A 22,793-nucleotide genomic window follows, 5' to 3' on the forward strand; every position below is an offset into this window, starting at 1 on the left:
AATATGTTGCCTATCTTCCCATGTATAAACTTGAGTTGTTTAGAGAAGTGAAACTGAAAGGCAGAAGTCTAGCATTTCCCCAAGGAGTAATATCTCATTTCAAACTACGCCACTTCAAAGATAAATGATTGTTGAAATAGGAAACATAAGTAGTGTAAGGACATCAATGGGTAAAATCAGTTATTTGAAATTACTCTAGAAGTTGCAAAATACTTTAACTTCTAAAATGAGATAAGCGCTAATTAAGAATTTTTTTGCTATTTATTTATGGAGCTATTTCTGGTAATATTTTAAAGTAAAAATGTTTAACTTTTAGTATCACATTTTTTACAGTTTCTAAAGTTTTATTGTTTAATTCTACAGTTTTATTGTTTCTAAAGTTTTATTGTCTTGTTAAAGACTCACTTTTTTCCTTTTTTCCTATTAAGAATTAAACATTAAACATTCTTTAAAGAATGTTTTATTTACTAAAAATAAAGATTCTGTGAAAAACTTATAGATGGCATATATAGTAATAATAAGCAAAAGATAAATTTTAGTTCTGCCATCCTGAGAGAAATTTAAATTAGCCTTTCAAAATGCATTCATTTTCAGTTTTAGAGAAAAAGTTGAATAAGTAAATGTATGTATGCATGCATATGTTTGTGTATGTGTGCCAGTGTGTATACCCAAAGTGTCTGTGTGTTTTAGTGCTCACTCTCAAATATATGACATGAAACGTTCAGCGACATATTTAACTCTATACATGAGTAACTTTAATATCTTTCTCTGAAATCTTCTGAATTGTATCTAATAAATATAGAAATTCAATGCATGTTTATTATATATGCATTATAATCTTTTAAATATTAATGTTCCAAATAATCTATATTAATAAATGCTGGATGAAATAATGCATCTCTTGGGAATCAACACAGTCATCATCTGTCACTTTCAAATAATATTTTTCCATTCTCTAAATCAGTGGCTTCCAAAGTGATTTGTGTGTATTTCAGGGAATGTTCTAGAATGTTATTTAGAGTGCAAGAAAAAAAAATAGAATTTGCATTTGGATGTATTTTTATCTAAAAAATACAAAGTAAGTCTTTAGTAGTTAATTTAATTTTTAATATGTTCACATTTTCATCTTTATTACTTGAATCCATAATGATTCTTAAATTATTATTATTATTATTAGGCACATTGCTACCTGGAATAAGGACTAAATTTACCTTCTTCCCTTGCAGCTAGGTGATGATATTCGGATCTATGAGATGCAAGAAGATGTGATGCGTGGGACATCCATGAAAACTGATTAATGAGACCTGACACAAATTAGAGATCACAGCCCACTACCACCACCACCACTTTTCTCCTCTAACTATCCTATTTTTTTGTGACCTCTAGCATGACCATGATGCCAAGATCTCTAGCAGCCACATAGTGACCTGAGGTAAATCTGAGTATGAAAATCATGTGCCAGGATTGTGTAGAAAGAGGGTTTTGGATCCTATTGACAATGGGGAGTAGGTCTTCCTACCTCTGAACCTCTTTATGTAAGAGAAGTAACCTGAATTTTTAAAGCCATTATTATTTCCATTTTCTCTTACCAGCAGACAAACACAAGTCCTAATTTTATAGAGACCTAATGCATTCTGGACCTCAGAAAGAGATTCCTGGAGGAAATGTTGTTTTCAACCACTAACTCTGCTAATTTCAGGCCAAGTAAGGCCTTATATAGACAGTCTGACCACTGCCACAGTTGCATAAGTTCTAAATTTGAAATAAATCCCTTACACTATATCGCTTATAGTGGATTTGCTTCTCTGATAAAACTCTCACTAAGACAATTATCATCCACTGTTTGTTTTTCCTGTGGTAAATATATAATTGCTGTATAAAATAACCTTTTAATTATTAGCTCAGTTGGCCCAGTTTAGCATCTTTTCCATCTTCCATTCTCAATTTGATAATTACCATCTTTCATAATAATTCTCCTTCAGGATTCACAATACATGTATGTTGAATGTTAAGGCCATTCTTCATTGATATTTGCACTTTGACTCAATGGTGAGAGAAGCTGCAGTATCTGAGAAATAAATAATTTGTATGTGGGAGGTGTGATTTTATAGCTAGATTATAGTTCAGTTTCTAGTTCTTTCTTTTAGAGAGATTTCTCTTGGTCATATCTTTATAGAAGTATGAAGAGATTTAGTTTTACTGTTATTATATTAACATTTTAAAAAGCAGCTTTCTACAAGGTATGGCATCAGGTGGAATTATTCTTGCTGTGGTCTCAAATAATCTTCATGCTAAGTTTTTGGGCTTCATTGCAGCCCCTGAACACTTATGCCTCTCTGTACCTCCTCTGTATGACGTAGTGAATTTTTTGGACCTTTGAATCACACACAGGCTTTCTTGGCTGTTTTATACCAAAGGACTTTCACTAAATTCCTAAGAAAAATTTAGCACAGCTGATGCTGTTTTCCAGTGCCAACCTTGGAGTTTGCAATTTGCCCAGACAAAAATACCATAGCTGATGGTGATGATGACGTCAATATTTTTTTAAAATACAATTTAAAAAATGGCTCAACATAAATTATCTCATTTAGTCCCCTGAACAACTTTGTGATGTGATTTTGAACAGGAATATCAAGACCTCAGGATCTGGCATCAAATTCTGGGGTTTGAATATTATTTCTATCACAGACTATTTATATTACTGCTTATATGCCCTCCAGTAAGTGACAACCTTTCTATTCCTTATTTTTTCCACTTGTAAAATCAGAAAAATGACAATGATGAGAGCACCAAACTTATGAGCTTGTGAAAATTAAATGTGTGTATGGGTTTTTATTAGTTTGAGAGACATTATATTTCAATTTGTTGTCACTCTCTCCCTTCCATCAGGGTAGGACCTTTCTTCAGTGCATTACTTTGTCCCCTGAACCTAGAATGGTACCTGGAATATCGTTGGTGCCCAATAAGTACTTGCTGAATAAATGACTGAATAAATAAATGTAATCTGTCAATATTTTCATCTGAAGATATGATATCCGTTTTTTACCTGATTTTTTTAATCAACCGAAAGGTAGTATGCACATTTGAAAGGTAGTCATTGTTATTTTCTTATACCAGTGCTTGCACTTTTACAATATGTAGCAATAATCATAAGCAAAGTGTCATGACAGAGTGAGAATAAACTTAAATCTGTAATTGTAATTTTTCTTCACCGTGGCCTCCATTGTTTGTCATGTGTCTTGGCTACGTCAGGATGGAAAGCATTGCTTTTCTCTATTTACAGGACCAGATTTAAATCCATGTTTCTTGGCTGGCAATTTGGTTAGTTTTTGTTTGTTTGTTTTTTCACGAAATGTTTATGGTGGTTGGGCTGGAATAGGTATAGCATTTTATTTATTTATACTCAGCTGAAACTAAGAGTAACATATACATCATAGTATCATTTAAGTGAAATATTTCAGACCAAGAAGTGGGGACAAGAACAATACTTGTGTAATAATACGATGTACCATTTTACATTATTTGAAAGTGCTGATGCCTGCATCTATAGCATGAGTCAAGAAAGAGAGGTAATGAAAGAGATTTCAAATGAATATCAGATAGGCTTTAGTATTACATAGGATAAGACAGACAGGATTGGTCAGGGTATGCTGGAAAAGATTTTTTATCTTATTTTATTGGCTTTATTTAAATTTTATAAAAATTCAAACCATACAGTACTTTATAATAAAACCAACAGCCTTTCCTACTCTATCTGTATTCCCAGTGCAACTGTGGAAGTGGCACTGACAGATATGGCTTTAGCTACTTAGAAATTTTTCTAGACACACACACACACACACACACAATTTATATGCAAAATACTCATAAGCATGCCATATTTTTTCTTTATTCAGCAAGTTATAATGGATATTCTTTTATAGCATACATAGCAATGGACTCAACTTTTTAAAGACTGCCTAGAATTCTGTAGTTATAATACAGTCATTCATGTAACTAATTCTCTAAACACAAGCCAGATGATATTTACTAAGAACTTACTATGGGTCAGGCACAGTTCTAATAGTCTAATCTCATCTAATCTCAACACGTTCATGAGTTAGGAATGGTTGTTATTCCCATATGTTCCCAATGAGGAAACTGAAGCAGAGAGTTTAAATAATGTGTCCTAAATTACAGAAATATTAAACTGGTACTGGAATTATGCAAAGATAATCAGGCATCAGAGTTTGTGATGTCAACTGTTATGTGATACTGCAATAAACATTGTATAAATCTTTGTAAACTAGTGTGACATGGTTTGGCTGTGTCCCCACCCAAATCCCATCTTGAATTGTAACTCCTGCAATTCCCACGTGTCATGGGAGGAACCTGGTGGTAGGTGATTGAATTATGGGGGTGGGTCTTTCCTGAACTTTTCTCGTGATAGTGAATGAATCTCGTGAGATCTGATGGTTTTAAAAACAGGAGTTCCTCTGCACAAGCTCTCTCTTTGCCTGTCACCATCCATGTAAGATGTTGACTTGCTCTTTCTTGCCTTCTGCTATGATTGTGAGACCTTCCCACTCATGTAGAACTGTTAAGTCCATTAAACCTCTTGTTCTTCCCAGTCTCGGGTATGTCTTTATCAGCAGCATGAAAATGGATGAATATATACTGTAACAATTTTTAAACAATAGATGTGGATTGCTGGGTCAGAGATTTGGCATATTTTATATTTTGATAGTTTTTTCCATTTTACCCTCTAACAAAAGTGAAAACAATGTGAACTTACTCTAATAGAATATGAATGCATTCCTGGCCAGGTGTGATGGTGGCTCATGCCTGTAATCCCAGCATTTTGGGATGCTGAAGTGGGTGGATGACTGGAGGTCAGGAATTCGAAACCCTCATGGTAAAACTTGAAAAAAAAAAGAATATGAAATATGAAGGCATTCCTTTCTCTAAACTATTGCCAATGTCAGATACATTTGTTCCTAAAATCAGGTCTCTGAAAATTGGTGGATAGTAAAATTAAAGGTTATATCAGAATGGTTTCCTTTAAAAAATACAGAAAAAAGGTATTCTAATAAGTTGGAAAAAAGTGTTCTCGTCATGTTACATGAATCTAAATTGTAAAGGATTTGTCAAAAACCAAATATATAGGATTTTATTTATTTAAAAAAATCATTACTACTAATGCTCAATGGAGCAGATGAGTTTAGTTTATTAGTATTGTCTGCCCTTTTCTCCAAGATCCCAATTTTTAAAATTCTTTCATATGATGTCTTGGTTCTACTCAGCAGACTTTCGGACTTTTGTTATTTTTCATTAGTTTGTCATATATTTTTTAGACAGTGCTTTTGCTATAGTAAAACATGCCTTCGATGTGGTAACATATGTCTTTTAAAAAATTATAGCCAATAAGTATCAACTTGACTTCAATGGTTAATCCCCTTTTGCTACTTCTGTACCTGGAAAACTCCTTGAGATGGTAACTGGTGCTTTCCAGTCATGCTTATGCTTAAGAACAAAAACAAAACAAAATTGAAAGCAACAAAAACAAAAGAATTTCGCTCATGAAATACACAATTTTAATTTTGCAAAGCATCAGCTGTGAATGCTTCAAAAGCATGGCATTGTGTGAGAGTCTGGAAACATACCGGGGGTTGAATTTGCATTCTTTTTTATTTGGGTAATAAGATGTATTTTAATTTGACCACGGGAATGTGGTCAATTATATTTCCAGACTCTAACTAAAAAGCCTGGACTTTTGGTTTAAAGTTTGTTATTCTAAAATGAATGTCTTTATAGTAAAGGAAAAAACATTCATGTCTTCAGTGTAGGAATCCAAATATCATAAATTATGCATTAATTTAAAGACTGGTTTATTGTCAATCTTTTTAACATTTAACAAATCAGTGACAAATGATGTTTAATTTATATATCCCTTATCACTGGTGATACACATCACTATTTATCCATCCATTTATTTATTTTTTATTTATTAACCATATTAATTTTTCTTCCAGGAGATTACTGTTTTTATCCTTTCCTTTTCCCTTTCTTGGTTTTTCCTATTAAAAATGTTGTATTGTTTATGGAAGTCTTAGGAATAGAAGGAAGGACTAATTTCTGAGAACAGAACAAGGTGGGCACAAGAAGCCCCTCTAAAGACAGAACTAAGGCAGGAATGAATGTTATCCTCATGTGTGGCTTGAGAACCAGCCTGGTGGGGGGTGGAGGTGAGAGATTTCAGACATCAAGAAGGTGGTCACCACTCTGCTCCTCCAGGCCTTCTAAGATATGGAAAAGGTGCTGTGACAAAGAAGCCATGCCCTCTCGGACCCGGGCTGCAGCCTTGATATGTCAAGTGGTACAAGGCACTTTGACATGCAGGGTGTGGAGAAACTTCAGTCTTCTTCATCCTGCAAATCAGAGTGGGCCTGATGAGCATTTGACCAGTGCAGTTACACAGAGCCCTATGCTCAGAAAGATGCTGAGTCTGGTTTAACTCTGCTGTTATTATCTGAACATTCTTAACAGCTTTTTCTTTAAACTGTACTTTCTAAGCGGAGTTTAATGGGATAATGGAACTTGCACGTGAGCAGAGGAGATACATTCAGGGCACTGCACACTGTGCTTCCTTGACACTCCACTTGCAGATTGCCTTTGCAATGCGCCATATGCACAGAATTTCAGTGGACCAGTAGGCTTGGAATTCACTAAGACTTAAAGTAAATAAAAGGTAAGCATTTTATATATGGGGCTGAGTAAGAGGAGAGCGATGAACAGGACACTGACAGTTTTTAGAGCCAGTGCATTCCTTTGAACACAACCTTGCTTCAAATGCAGAAAGAAAGCGGTGGCCGTTGATGACATCTGAATAACCAAAGAAGCCTATCACACCCTTTCTTACTTAAGTTACGTTCTTATATTGGCCAAGCACTTACATAAAAAATGATGACACAGAAGGAAAGGGAAAAACAGGACAGCACATATTTCCTTTTCCTTTCAGTCTTTCCTTACTTGCCTGTAGCAAAAGGTAGAGAGTGTTTGTAGAATGTGCATGTATAGAGAAGTAAAATAAAAACTGTTCCCCTGCTTTGGTGCAAAATTTCTTCTTAATTTGGTAAGAGCAAAATACACATGCATGTATAAACTATGAAATATAAATTATATAATTTCAGTAATTATACATATAAATTAAATGCTCTTATATTGACATCTAAATCTTGTATTACACAATACAAAGATGAATGATAAAATTCTTTGTAATAATCAAAATTTTTTTCTTTACTTAGAATGACATTAAATAGCAAATAAAAGAGACATGACAAAACAACATGGAGACTGTGGGAGAAAGGTAACAGCTTGATAGTTTAGTAAGTTTAGTGGAACTTTTTTTATGCTTTTTGAATAAGGGGCCCCACGTTTACATTTTGCACTAGGTCCTGCAGATAACAGAGCTGTCTCAGCCCAGTTGATTGATATCCTGGAGAGGATCCCTCAATGGTAGAGAGCTCGGTGACATGTTCTAGATGTTGCTGCAGGTGTTTTTGTTTGACTGTGTTTCTTGACCCCCCCCAATGTGACAAACTTCTCCAGATTCTCTTAGGGCTTTTGAGGCCAACTCATTCACCCTCATTACCATTCCCCCGGCCTACCCCAAACTTATGCTGTTGACTTGTTTCTCCAGGAAAGGACTCAGCATTTCCGAAATGCTTTTCAAAGCATCACCAGGACAATACAATAGAACTCTTTTTTCTTGGCTACGGAGTCCTGCCGAGCCACAAACAGATGGAAAATATAATTCATCCCCTCAAAGATCTGGAAGACACTGAGTCCCACAGCATTTGCTCTGCACCTGGCTCTTCTATGGTCCCGATCATCCAAATGAACTTACGGGTCACTTTTTGGGTGTCTTTGTGCCAGTGATTTTGCTGATGGGTCTATTTGTCCTTTTATTTCTGGTTCACACAGGAGCTCATTATGGTAGTTATAAAATTAGATTTGTGGTGTTTGGAACCTAGCAAAGAGAGCTATGAAATTGCAATAGACTACTTAATTATCCAAATTTTTAAGACTAACATTAATTCATTTATGTATTGTTCCAACTGCACCCCATCCCACTTTTTTTTTTCAAGTGGGTGTTTTATATTTTGTGCTGATTAACCCCTTATAAGTGATACATTGCACATATTTTCTCCTAATCTGCATTTTGTTGTTACTTTGTGGCATCTTTCATCATGTATAAACTTTCTTTTAAATTTTGTGTAATGAAAAATTTAGTCTTTTTCTGTATTTATTTATTTATTTAGAGACGGAGTCTCACTCTGTCACCCAGGCTAGAGTGCAATGGTGTGATCTCCACTCGCTGCAACCTCTGCCTCCTGGGTTCAAGCAACTCTCTTGCCTCAGCCTCCTGAGCAGCTGGGATTGCAGGTGCCCACCAACACGCCCATATATTTTTGTGTTTTTAGTAGAGACAGGGTTTCACCATGTTGGCCAGACTGTTCTTGAACTCCTGACCTCAGGTGATCCACCTGCCTCAGCCTCCCAAAGTGCTGGGATTACAGGCATGAGCCACTGTGCCAGGCCTCTGTATTCTTAAATTTTATGCCTCTGAAGGCTTTTCTATCCCAAACATAACTTTAAAATTCTTCTATAGCATTTGAACAATGTTGTAGTTTTATCCTTAGAACTCTAATGAATTAGAATTTATTGTCTGATAAATGTATAAGACAAACATCTAAATTTATTTATCAAACTAGATAGATTTTTAAATAAACAGCCACTTAATGGATAATCTTAACTCTTTTTAACTGTTTTGAAATATTATATTTGCTATATGCCAAATTCTTACGTGTATATGCGCCTTCTTTTTCTCTCTATTCTCTTTCATTAGACTATTTGCCTTTTCCTGTACTTATATCACATGGTTGAAGTTATTATAACTATGTAGTATATTATGATATCTAGTAGGACAAATTCTCCTTCAGTGTTCTTCAAAAATTCCCTGGTTATTGTCTTGATTTACATTTTACAGATATTTTAAAACCAATTTTTATAATAAAATTCTTTTGGAATTTAAATAGAAATTGTATTAAATTTAAAGATTTACTTGGGGAGATTTGGCATCTTGTAATGTTGAATACTTTCCATCTTGTAATATCTTTCCATTTTATTGGATCTTAGAAAATTTTAACTTTTCCTTCACAACTTTAGTTAAATAAATTCATAAGTATACCCTTATTTTGTCTTTGTTAGAGGAATTTTAAAATAAGTATTTGTCATTTATTTCTGTAAGTTAAAGAGATGTAAATTTATCTTATAACTGGCCACTTTCTTAAATTATTTCATTTATTCCAATAGTTTTTCTACTGATATTCCAGGCTTTTCTATGTAGGAAATCACATAAGTTGCAATTAATGGAGATTTTTGTTTCTCTCTAATATCTTATTTAAGTTCTTATTTGTCAGGACTTCCATGTAATGATCATAGTACTTGATTTTAAACAATAGTATAAGTCAGACTCTGGTTAATTTTGACAAAACATGAAAAGTAGTTCAAAGGAAAACTATGGAACCACATTTGGAAAACAAGCACACTAAGCAGTCAGAACCAAATGCAAAATGAATCCATCTGGTGAACATATTACTGCTATTGCAGTTGAACAGTTGGCATTCCCAGCACCACAAGACTGCCTTTTTGTTCCTTGGGAAGCCATAGTGGCTTCTCTTCTGTCCTTGCTCCATTGCACTATTTCCAATTCAAGGTTGTGTTTGAATATCTGACTGGCTAAACCCAGGTCATGTGCACATGCCAAAGTGGCAAGGGAAATTGTGAGAAGTGTGTTTTTCCACAGATCAGAGTTCTTCTATTTGTGGGAAATTTTCCAGATCATAGGATCAAGGTTTACATGTTGAGCAGAAAAAAGAAATTAACAAAAATATTTCATACCCTTTAAAATATATTGAATAGTAACGGTATGATTCACTTTGTTTCTTACTTTCATTGGAATTTCTCTTGTATTTTACCCTTAAATATATTTTTGTTGTTGATCGATACTATAATAATATGACAGAACTTTCCTTTTATTTTTAGCTAACTGAATAGTTTTTGTTGTAACCTTAATAAAAAGTGGATGTTAAATTTTTATCAAATACATTTCCAGCATATATGGAGATAATTAAACATTTTCTCCATTAATATAAAATAGCAAATTGCATGAATATATTTCTTAATGCTGAATTATTTCCTTGTATTATAAAATATATTCCACTTGACTTTATGCTCTATTGTTAAGTCAATATTCAATGTTTACAGTATTTGGCCTATGGAACTATTTTTCACAGCTGATAATTTTAGTGTATTATGAATATTTTTGTTCCCCCCTTTTATTTATCTTCATGCTTTTTCTTACTGTGTGCTTCTATTGCTATTTCCTCTGCACACCCCCAATCATTCAATAGCCTTTAAGTACACTTTTCAATAAGGTCAATCACATCAGCTAAACAGACATTTCAATTATTTTCTTGGAAACAGTCTCTTGTAAAGCCCCTTTCTGAGGGTCTGGACTCATTGCATTCTAGGCCAGAAATGGAGCTGTCATTCTAGGACTTTCCTTTTCTGTTATGCTTTGAATTCCCTCTGCCTCTCTTCTGGCTTGGATCTGTTGCTTCTGGCCCCATCCTCTTATCTGATGTTTTGCCTTGTTTTGTCCTAGTGAATCATGAGGTCAGGTTCAAGGGACAAAGGCAGAGGCATGCACAGGGGAGCCCTCAGCAAGTCACATGGCTCCAATGTGAGCTGAATGTGCCCTATTTTCTGAAGCCTATTTATCATCCTGGCATCTCTCTTCAACATAAGATGATTCCTATTCCCATATCTTTCTCTTTAATTTGATTTACTCTCTCAGGTTTGGGGAATACATTCCCCAGGAGCTTGCTGAGAAAAAAGATTCATAGGAAATTTTTTTGAGACAGTTTATATTTTAATATGTTTTCATTCTATCCTCATATTTAACTGACATTTTAATAGGGCCTAGGTTGGAAACATTTTCTTTCAGAACGTTGGAGGTGTTTCTTTTCCATTAAGGAAATTGAAGCCATTTTAATTTCTGACCATTCCATATTCCTTCCCCTTTCTATAAAACCTGTGTGACTTTCTCCTTCTCCACAGAGTTCTGAAATTTCACAGTGATGTGCTTTGCCATGGGTCAATTTTTATCCATTTTGCTGAGAACCTTGCAGAAGGCCTCATTTTGAATTGCCTTCAGTTTCGTGAATTTTTGAGTTATTCATTGTTGATTTTTGTCCCTTCATTTTCTTTATCTTTCTGGAATTTCTGTTATTTGGATGTTGGGCCTCCTGGACTAATCCATTGATACTGCCTCTTTTCTGTTCTCATAGCCATTTCTTTGCCTTTCTGTTCTAATTTCGGTGAGATTTCCTCAACTTTATTTTCTGAAATGTCTATTTCATTTATCCTATGATGTTTTAATATCTGATCTCCTTTTTTTCCCCTGCATGTCCTCGTCATAGTTCTTTTCATAGTTGCAATGCAATCTTTTACTGTCAGGATTTTTTTATTTTTTTATTATTATACTTTAGGTTTTAGGGTACATGTGCACAATGTGCAGGTTTCTTACATATGTATCCATGTGCCATGTTGATTTCCCGCACTCATTAACTCGTCATTTAGAATTAGGTATATCTCCTAATGCTGTCCCTCCCCCCTCCCCTCACCCCGCAACAGTCCCTGGAGTGTGATGTTCCCCTTCCTGTGTCCATGAGTTCTCATTGTTCAATTCCCACCTATGAGTGAGAACATGCGGTGTTTGGTTTTTTGTCCTTGCGATAGTTTACTGAGAATGATGTTTTCCAGTTTCATCCATGTCCCTACAAAGGACACGAACTCATCATTTTTTATGGCTGCATAGCATTCCATGGTGTATATGTGCCACATTTTCTTAATCCAGTCTATCGTTGGACATTTGGGTTGGTTCCAACTCTTTGCTATTGTGAATAGTGCTGCAATAAACATACGTGTGCATGTGTCTTTATAGCAGCATGATTTATAGTCCTTTGGGTATATACCCAGTAATGGGATGGCTGGGTCAAATGGTATTTCTAGTTCTAGATCCCTGAGGAATCGCCACACTGACTTCCACAATGGTTGAACTAGTTTACAGTCCCACCAACAGTGTAAAAGTGTTCCTATTTCTCCACATCCTCTCCAGCACCTGTTGTTTCCTGACTTTTTAATGATGGCCATTCTAACTGGTGTGAGATGGTATCTCACTGTGGTTTTGATTTGCATTTCTCTGATGGCCAGTGATGATGAGCATTTCTTCATGTGTTTTTTGGCTGCATAAATGTCTTCTTTTGAGAAGTGTCTGTTCATGTCCCTTGCCCACTTTTTGATGGGGTTGTTTTTTTCTTGTAAATTTGTTTGAGTTCATTGTAGATTCTGGATATTAGCCCTTTGTCAGATGAGTAGGTTGCAAAAATTTTCTCCCATTCTGTAGGTTGCCTGTTCACTTTGATGGTAGTTTCTTTTGCTGTGCAGAAGCTCTTTAGTTTAATGAGATCCCATTTGCCAATTTTGGCTTTTGTTGCCATTGCTTTTGGTGTTTTAGACATGAAGTCCTTGCCCATGCCTATGTCCTGAATGGTATTGCCTAGGTTTTCTTGTAGGATTTTAATGGTTTTAGGTCTAACATTTAAGTCTTTAATCCATCTTGAATTAATTTTTGTATAAGGTGTAAGGAAGGGATCCAGTTTCAGCTTTCTACATATGGCTAGCCAGTTTTCCCAGCACCATTTATTAAATAGGGAATCCTTTCCCCATTTCTTGTTTTTGTCAGGTTTGTCAAAGATCAGATAGTTGTAGATATGTGGCATCATTTCTGAGGGCTCTGTTCTGTTCCATTGATCTATGTCTCTGTTGTGGTACCAGTACCATGCTGTTTTGGTTACTGTAGCCTTGTAGTATAGTTTGAAGTCAGGTAGCGTGATGCCTCCAGCTTTGTTCTTTTGGCTTAGGATTGACTTGGCGATGCGGGCTCTTTTTTGGTTCCATATGAACTTTAAAGTAGTTTTTTCCAATTCTGTGAAGAAAGTCATTGGTAGCTTGATGGGGATGGCATTGAATCTATAAATTTCCTTGGGCAGTATGGCCATTTTCACGATATTGATTCTTCCAACCCATGAGCATGGAATGTTCTTCCATTTGTTTGTATCCTCTTTTATTTCATTGAGCAGTGGTTTGTAGTTCTCCTTGAAGAGGTCCTTCACATCCCTTGTAAATTGGCTTCCTAGGTATTTTATTCTCTTTGAGGCAATTGTGAATGGGAGTTCACTCATGATTTAGCTCTCTGTTTGTCTGTGATTGGTGTACAAGAATGCTTGTGAATTTTGTACATTGATTTTGTATCCTGAGACTTTGCTGAAGTTGCTAATCAGCTTAAGGAGATTTTGGGCTGAGACAATGGGGTTTTCCAGATATACAATCATGTCATCTGCAAACAGGGACAATTTGACTTCCTCTTTTCCTAATTGAATACCCTTTATTTCCTTCTCCTGCCTGATTGCTCTGGCCAGAACTTCCATCACTATGTTGAATAGGAGTGGTGAGAGAGGGCATCCCTTTCTTGTGCCAGTTTTCAAAGGGAATGAGCATGCTTTTAAATAAGAAATGCGGATGGACAGAAAAGTGGGCCAACAACAGTTAGACGCTATTCCTGAAGCACTTCCAATGAGAATAGGCTGGATCATAATCTAACCTTATAAAAAATGAATCTGCTGCAGACTATCATGCCCATCTGTAGACAGTTTTCACATAATACTGGCTTTAAAGGCCAGGACGATAAAATGGCTATACCAGCCCATTTCGTTCCTGGATTGCATACAGAAATAAGTGACTTACTGAAGAAATCTAAGCTAAAATGAGAGGTAATTCTCACAGAACTGCAACATCTAGTAAGGCATGTTGAAGGGATATTAGATTAAAAAAAAGAACCCATCAGGTAAACAAACCACTGACTCTAGAATTAGAACAGTTGCAGGGAATTTGGCCTATCTTTAAAAAATCTTATTCCCAATTTTGCCTCCATTGATAAAGATGCTTAGGGTTACTGGAAGCAGAAGGGGCATTGGCAAAGAGATTGCCCATTGCTAAATAAGGGGAAATTGGAACAACCCCCACATCCTCTTAACTACTCTTAATGTTGATAGGGTTCCAAGGAATTGCTCAGTAAGCTACTTCCAATAAATCCTTTAAATCAATGAGGAGAAACCAAACTTAAATGAAGAAATTTGTACTGTGACACCAGAACAACTCTTTCTGCTTTAGAGTCCACCGTGATATATCAAGAACTTTCTCAGGATAATAAAAGTTATCTCAATGGCAGGAGTTTCAAATCAAGTTCAAAGGGTTCCTTTAACAGAATTCTCAACTGTCACCCTTGGCCCTTTTTCTGAGAATCATGCCTTCCTTTTATGTGATATTGCTCCTCTGAATCTCCTAGATAAAGATCTGTTTTCCTAAATAGGAGGCTCAATAAAATTATCCTCTGGAGAAATGACCCTAGGAATCTAAGATTTATCAGACAATAAAACATTGTGGGTTCTCCAGGCCCAAATTGACTATCCATAGAAACTATTAAGTTCCATAAATGTATAGACATACATCTTTCTGAAATTCCTGATACTCTATGGGCTTCTACTCTACAGATGTGGGAAAGATCAAACAGATCAGATCCGTTAAAATTGTGATTGACCCTTTTAAATTGCTTTCTTTTCTTTTTCTTTTTTTCTTTTTTGAGACGAAGTCTCACTCTGTTGCCCAGGCTGGAATGCAGTGGTGTGATCTCAGCTCACTGCAACCTCCGCCTCCCGACCTCAGGTGATCTTCCCACCTTGGCCTCCCAAAGTGCTGGGATTAGAGGCGTGAGCCATCGCGGCTGGCCTAAACTGCTTTGTAAGTTACCCCAATACCCTCTGAAACCTGAAGGAATGCAGGGACTCACTTTAAAAGTAGAGGACCTAATAAATCAAGGAGTAATTATTTCATGTACTAGTCCTTGTGACCTTCTTATCTTACCTGTCAAGAAATCCCATGGACAGGGATGGAGATTTGTACAGGGCCTTAGAGCTACAAATAAAATTATATATCAAGATTCCTGGCCAGGTGCTATGGCTCACGCCTGTAATCCCAGCACTTTGGGAGGCCAAGGCAGGTGGATCACGAGGTCAGGAGATTGAGACCATCCTGGCTAACACAGTGAAACCCCGTCTCTACTAAAAATACAAAAAGAAAATTAGCCGGGCATGGTGGTGGGCGCCTGTAGTCCCCAGCTACTCGGAAGGCTGAGGCAGGAGAATGGGATGAACCCAGGAGGCAGAGCTTGCATTGAACCGAGATGGCGCCACTGCACTCCAGCCTGGGTGATGGAGTGAGACTGTTTCAAAAAAAAAAAAAAAAAGATTCCCAGGGATACCAAATCCAAACACTTTGTTGTCAAAGGAATCAACTGAATCTGAGTGGTAAACTTGATTTGAAACTCCTGCGATTGAGATAACTTTTATTATCCTGAGAAAGTTCTTGATATATATTAGACAAAAAGAGTGTTAGTATTTGTTTGTTTTCACTTGGAAAAATCAACAAGGTACTTTGACAGTAACACCTTAAAGATTAAAGGCTCCTTCATATTTCTCACAAATTTTATATCAAGATTTGAACACTGCAGTTTCCCAGACATTCTACATTGATTCAATATGTAGGTAATTTGCTTCTTTGTTCTTCATATAAAGAGGATGTACAAATTGACCAAATATATATATCATAACAACCAGCTTATAAGGGCCATAAGACCTCTTGAGATAAGCTTCAATTCTCACAAGAAGTGGCACATTATCTAGGTCATGACTTCTCTGCAAAAGTAATCTTTCTGTTTCCAGAAAAAATAAATATTATTCAAAATTATTCTAGACCTGTGACTAAAAGGCAACTCAGAGGATTCCTCAGACTTTCGTGATAGACCAGGTCACAACACTGGCCTCTCCACTCCATGAACTAACTAAAAATAGCAATCAGGACCCTTTTCTTTGGAAAGCAAAATAGTAGGAGGCCCTTACTGATCTAAAACAGGTTTTGCAAAATCCTCCTGTGTTATGACTCTCCAATTATTCTAAACCATTCACATTGTTTATTCATGAATGAAACAATAAGACTTTAGGGATCCTCACTAAAAAACTTGTAGGAAAAAATAGGCCCATAGACTAGCATGGTGTACAGTTATGTCTGGTTGCTACAGCATATCCAAATTGTTTAAAGGCAGTAGTTGCAGGTGCCAAATTATACAATCTTTCTCAGAACTTGTTCAAAGCAATAACTTATACCTACACCTTTCACATGCTGTAGAAACCTTGCTAAATCCTGAATGTGCCCAGCATTTCTCAGCCAGTGGGATAACATTTTATGTGATTCTCCTCCTATCACCTTCAAATCTGCATATTCTTTGCTGCAATTCTTTCTTTAAACTCTGCTACCATCTTACCTTTACCCAACAAAAGTGAGACGTGTAATTGTGTTAAACTGATTTCTCAAAATTTGATTCCAAGATTGGATTTACAAGAAATTCTATTCACCAATCCAGAACTGTTGCTCTATGCTGATGGTTCCTATGCCAAAAATTTTGAAGGAAAATACTATGCTGGGCATGCTGTTAATATTCAACATGAACTATGATAAAAAGGAGATCTGCAATTTAATTCAGCCTAATTTGCAGAATTATTTGCCCCCACTTGAGATTGTAAAAGAGCAAAAGGTAAGATTGTAAACATCTAGACTGATGTCAGGTATGCTTTTTCAGTAGTCCGTGATTTTAGTATGTTGTAGAACCAGAGAGGATCCTTAACGTCAAATGATATGCCTGTAAAAATGGGTCTTAGGTTGCTAATCTCTGCATTATTGATGCCATCATAAGTAGCTATCATAAAAACTAAAACTCCTACTTATAAAAGAGATCCTGAATATCAGAGGAATTCTGTGGCTGATTTTCATGCTAAAGCTGCCACCAAAAAAACAAACAAACATAAAACAAAAAAACTTCAAAACTGTCTCAACTAATAAACTATGCACCTTGAGTGAAATCCATCCAAAGGATATAAAAAAATTCAGAACTTACAAGAATGGTAAAAATATGTCTTAGAAACAGAAAAAAAGATTGGATTAATACAGGATGTGAAATTCTTGATAGGTTCTGGGGGCACCCAGATAGCTGTTTAGTACTTTCTAGATCCCCAAAGTTCCCATTCTTCTGAGCTTTTCATTCTTTTACTTACCATGGAGTTGATAAAATGATTCAAGCCCTGGTGAAATATTGGAGGGCAGACTTTTCAAAAGGAGCTTAGCAATGTCTACCATCCCCAGTCCTGGAAACTCTGCTGTGTCACTCAGCCAAAGAAGATGCCAAATCTGATTGGTTATTCAGCAGCACAGCACTGTCAGAAATTTGTCCCACATGTCCCCTGGGCATGATCCCCTAACTAGCCTTCCTACATTGCTGGTACATCCCCTTTTGGACCTCTCTCATTAGCAAAGGGCAGCACTCTGACTGTTTATTAGAGCTGTGGTGAAACTGGGATTAAGGTGCCATCTAGAACTGAAAAGGAGGCAATGACCTGGCAATAAAGAACCTCTAAGCAAATATATCCAGTAAAATCCTAAACAAGTCAGACAAGGAAGACTGGAATACATAACCAATCCTTCAGTGCAAAGACACAGACATACATCCACAAAAAGCAATAGCAAACAGGAAACCATGTTCTCCTCAAATGAACAAAACAAGGAACCAGTACCTTCCAATCAATAGAAAAAGAGGGAATCCTCCCTAACTCATTTTATTAGGCCAGCATCATCCTCAGACCCAAGCCTGGCAGAGACACAAACAAAAAAGAGAATTTTAGATCAATATCCCTGATGAACATCGATGCAAAAATCCTCAATGAAATACTGGCAAACCAAATCCAGCAACACATCAAAAAGCTTATCCACCAAGATCAAGTTGGCTTCATCCCTGAGATGCAAGGCTAGTTCAACATGCACAAATCAACAAACGTAATCCATCACACACATAGAACCAAAGACATAAACCACGTGATTAGCTCAATGGATGCAGAAAAGGCCTTCAACAAAATTCAACAGTCCTTCATACTAAAAACTCTCAATAAACTAGGTATTGGTGGGAAGTATCTGTCAAAATAAAAAGAGCTATTTATGACAAACTCACAGCCGATATCATACTGAATAGGCAAAAACTGGAAGCATTCCCTTTGAAAACTGGCACAAGACAGGGATACCCTCTCTCACCACTCCTATTCAACATAGTGTTGGGAGTTCTGGCCAGGGCAATCAAGCAAGAGAAAGAAATAAAGGGCATTCAATTAGGAAAAGAGGAAGTCAAATTGTCCCTGTTTGCAGATGACATGATTGTATATTTAGAAAACCCAGTCATCTCAGCCCAAAATCTCCTTAAGCTGATTAGCAACTTCAGAAATGTCTCAGGATACAAAATCAATGTACAAAAATCACAAGCATTCTTATACACCAATAACAGACAAACAGAGAGCCAAATCATGAGTGAACTCCCATTCACAATTTCTACAAAGAGAATAAAATACCTAGGAATCCAACTTATGAGGGATGTGAAGGACCTCTTCAAGGAGAACTGCAAACCACTGCTCAATCAAATAAAAGAGGATACAAACAAATGGAAGAACATTCCTTGCTCATGGGTTGGAAGAATCAATATTGTGAAAATGGCCATACTGCCCAAGGAAATTTATAGATTCAATGCCATCCCCATCAAGCTACCAATGACTTTCTTCACAGAACTGAAAAAAACTTTAAAGTTCATATGAAACCAAAAAAGAGCCACATTGCGAAGTCAATCCTAAGCCAAAAGAACAAAGCTGGAAGCATCACGCTACCTGACTTCAAACTATCCTACAAGGCTACAGCAACCAAAAGAGCATGGCACTGTATTGAAACAGAGATATAGACCAATGGAACAGAACAGAGGCCTCAGAAATAACACCACACATCTACAACCATCTGATCTTTGACAAACCTGATGAAAACAAGAAATGGGGAAAGGATTCCCTATTTAATAAATGGTGCTGGGAAAACTGGCTAGCCATATGTAGAAAGCTGAAACTGGATCCCTTCCTTACACCTTATATAAAAATTAATTCAAGATGGATTAAAGACTTACATGTTAGACCTAAAACCATAAAAACCCTAGAAGAAAACCTAAGCATTACCATTCAGGAAATAGGCATGGGCAAGGACTTCATGTCTAAAACACCAAAAGCAATGGCAATAAAAGCCAAAATTGACAAATGAGATCTAATTAAACTAAAGAGCTTCTGCACAACAAAAGAAACTACCATCAGAGTGAGCAGGCAACCTACAGAATAGGAGAAAATTTTTGCAATCTACTCATCTGACAAAGGGCTAACATCCAGAATCTACAAAGAACTTAAACAAATTTACAAGAAAAAAATCAATCAACCCCATCAAAAAGTGGGCAAACGATATGAACAGACACTTTTCAAAAGAAGACATTTATGCAGCCAACAGGCACCTGAAAAAATGCTCATCATAACTGGTCATAGAGAAATGCAAATCAAAATCACAATGAGACGCCTTTCACACCATTTAGAATGGTGATCATTAAAAAGTTAGGAATCAACAGGTGCTGGAGAGGATGTGGAGAAATAGGAATGCTTTTACACTGTCAGTGGGAGTGTAAACTAGTTTAACCGTTGTGGAAGACAGTGTGGTTATTCCTAAAGGATCTACAACTAGAAATATCATTTGACCTAGCCATCCCATTACTGGGTATGTACCCAAAAGATTATAAATCATGCGACTATAAAGACACATGCACACATATGTTTATTGCAGCACTATTGACAATAGCAAAGACTTGGAACCAACCCAAATGTCCATCAATAATAGACTGGATTGAGAAAATGTGGCACATATACACCACGGAGTACTATGCAGCCACAAAAAAGGATGAGTTCATGTCCTTTGTAGGGTCATGGATGAAGCTGGAAACCATAATTCTGAGCAAACCATTGTAAGGACAGAAAACCAAAACCACATGTTCTCACTCATAGGTGGGAATTGAACAATGAGAACACTTGGACACAGGGCAGGGAATATCACACACTGGGGCCTGTTGTGGGGTGGAGGGATAGGGGAAGGATAGCATTAGGAGAAGTACCTAACATAAATGACGAGTTTATGGGTGCAGCAAACCAACATGGCACATGTATACATATGTAACAAACCTGCACGTTGTGTACATGTACCCTAGAACTTAAAGTATAATAAAAAGAAACAAAAAGAAAAAAGAAAAACTCAAGTGGCAGCAATGGAAACTGGAGGCACCACTCAGAACATTGGTGCCTTTCTCGTGTCTCTGCCTTTGGGGAAAAGATAACTTTTCTTGATACTCCAGGACATGCTACTTTCTCAGCAATGAGAGCAGAGGGGCTCAAGTCACTGACATTGTCATCTTGGTTGTAGCTTCAGATAATGGGGTGTAGAATCTATTCAGCATGCCAAGGATGCTCAAGTTCCTATTGTCCTTGCCGTAAATAAATGTGACAAAGCTGAGGCTGATCCTGAGGAAGTGAAAACAGAGCTACTGGCTTATGATGTGGTGTGTGAAGATTATGGAGGTGATGTTCAAACACTGCCTGTCTCTGCACTTGCAGGCGATAATCTGATGGCTTTGGCAGAAGAGCAACTGCAAAAAATGTTAGAATTGAAAGCAGAGCCCCACTGTTCCAGTGTAAGGAACAGTAGTAGAGTCACAAGGGAAGAGGTCCTGTTACTACAGCTATAATTCAAAGAGGAAGTTTAAGAGAAGACTCTGTTCTGGTTGCTGGAAAAAGTTGGGCAAAAGTACACTTAATGTTTAATGAAAATGGAAAAACAATCGGTAAGCCCTATCCCAGCATGGCAGAGGGAGTTATAGGCTGGAGAGACCTTCCTTCTGCAGGAGATGAAATTCTTGAAGTAGAATCTGAGCTAAGGGCACTTAGCTGGAGGAAGTATGAACTCCACTGGAGAAAAGTCAAGAGGATCTGAAAATAATAGAAGAAAAGTCAAAGGAACACCAAGAAGCACATCAGAAAGCCTGTGACAAGTATGGCAATGTGCAGTGGAAGGAGATATCATTTCTAAAGTATTTAGAAAGAAAAGAACAAACGTCCTTAAAGCCAAAAAAGGAAATGGAAAGAGATTCAAATGTACTTCCCAGTGATTATTAAAAGTGATATTGATGGTCTGTTGAGGCCATTTTGAACATTATAGATACCTATGATGCATCACACGAGTGTGAACTAGCATTAGTACATTTTGGAGTGGGTGATATAAGTGCAAATGATGTTAACCTTGCTGAAAGATTTGATGGTGTTATATATGGCTTCAATGTGACTACAGGCAATGTTATCCAACAGTCAACTGCAGAAAAGGAGTAAAACTTAAACTTCACAAAATAATTTACCGTCTTGTTGGAGATTTGCAAGAGGAAGTGAGCAGCAGAATACCCTGTGCTGTGGAAGAGCACCCAGTATTTGAGGCGTCTATACTAGCTACCTTCTTTATAACAGAAGGGAAGAAAAAATTCCTGTGGATTGCTGCAGAGTCCAAAAGGGACAGTTAGAAACAAAAATTTAAATTAGCCCGTAATGGACATGTAATTTGGAGGGGATCATTAACCTCACTGAAACACCATAAAGATGACATTTCAATTGTCAAAACTGGAATAGATTGTGGTATCAATTTAGATGAAGAAAATATAGAATTTAAGGTGGGAAATAAAATTGTTTGTTATAAAGAAAAGCAAATTCAAGCCAAGACTTTTTGGGATCCAGGACTTTAAAATTACATTAAAAATGTAAATAACTAAAAAAAAAAAGACAAAGAAGGGCATTACATAATAGTAAATAATTCAATTCAACAAGAAGACTTAAATACCCTAAATATATATGCACCCAACACAGGAGCAACCAGATTCATTAGGCAAGTTCTTAGAGACCTAAAAAGAGGTGTAGATTCCCACATAATAATAGTGGGAGACTTCACCACTCCATTGAGAGTATTAGATAGATCACTGAGGCAGAAAATTAACAAAGATATTGAGGACCTGAACTCAACATTGGACCAAATGGACCTGATAGATCTCTACAGAACTTTCTACCCCAAAACAACAGAATATACATTCTTTTCATCACCAAATGGTTTATACTCTAAAACTGACCACATAATTGGACATGAAACAATCTTTCACAAATGAAAAAGAATGAAAACCATCCCAAACACACTCTTGGACGACAGTGAAATAAAAATAGAAGTTAAGACTAAGAAAATTGCTCAAAACCATGCAATTACATGGAAATTAAACAACATGATCCTGAATCACTTTTGGGTAAATAATTAAATTAAAGCAGAAACAAGAAGTCCTTCTAAACAAGTGAGAACAAAGATACAACATACCAGTATCCCTGGGACACAGCTAAGGCAGTGTTAAAAGGGAATTTCATAGCACCAGATGTCCACATCTAAAAGGCGGAAAAATCTTAAATTAATAATCTAACATCACAACTGAAAGAACCAAAGAAGCAAAACCAAATCAACCCCAAATTCAGCAGAAAACAAGAAATAACCAAAATCAGAGCTGAATTGAAGGAAATAGAGACATGAAAGACCATTCAAAAGATCAATGA

At 36.5% G+C, this 22,793-nt stretch overlaps 1 pseudogene; it reads left to right on the forward strand.

Moving 5' to 3' along the window:
- The first annotated feature begins 3,503 nt into the window (after positions 1 to 3,503).
- On the forward strand, positions 3,504 to 21,949 carry LOC100589771 (annotated as a pseudogene).
- The last annotated feature ends 844 nt before the right edge of the window (positions 21,950 to 22,793 follow it).

The sequence above is a fragment of the Nomascus leucogenys genome, chromosome 12, assembly GCF_006542625.1.
Source record: "Nomascus leucogenys isolate Asia chromosome 12, Asia_NLE_v1, whole genome shotgun sequence".
Taxonomy (NCBI): domain Eukaryota; kingdom Metazoa; phylum Chordata; class Mammalia; order Primates; family Hylobatidae; genus Nomascus; species Nomascus leucogenys.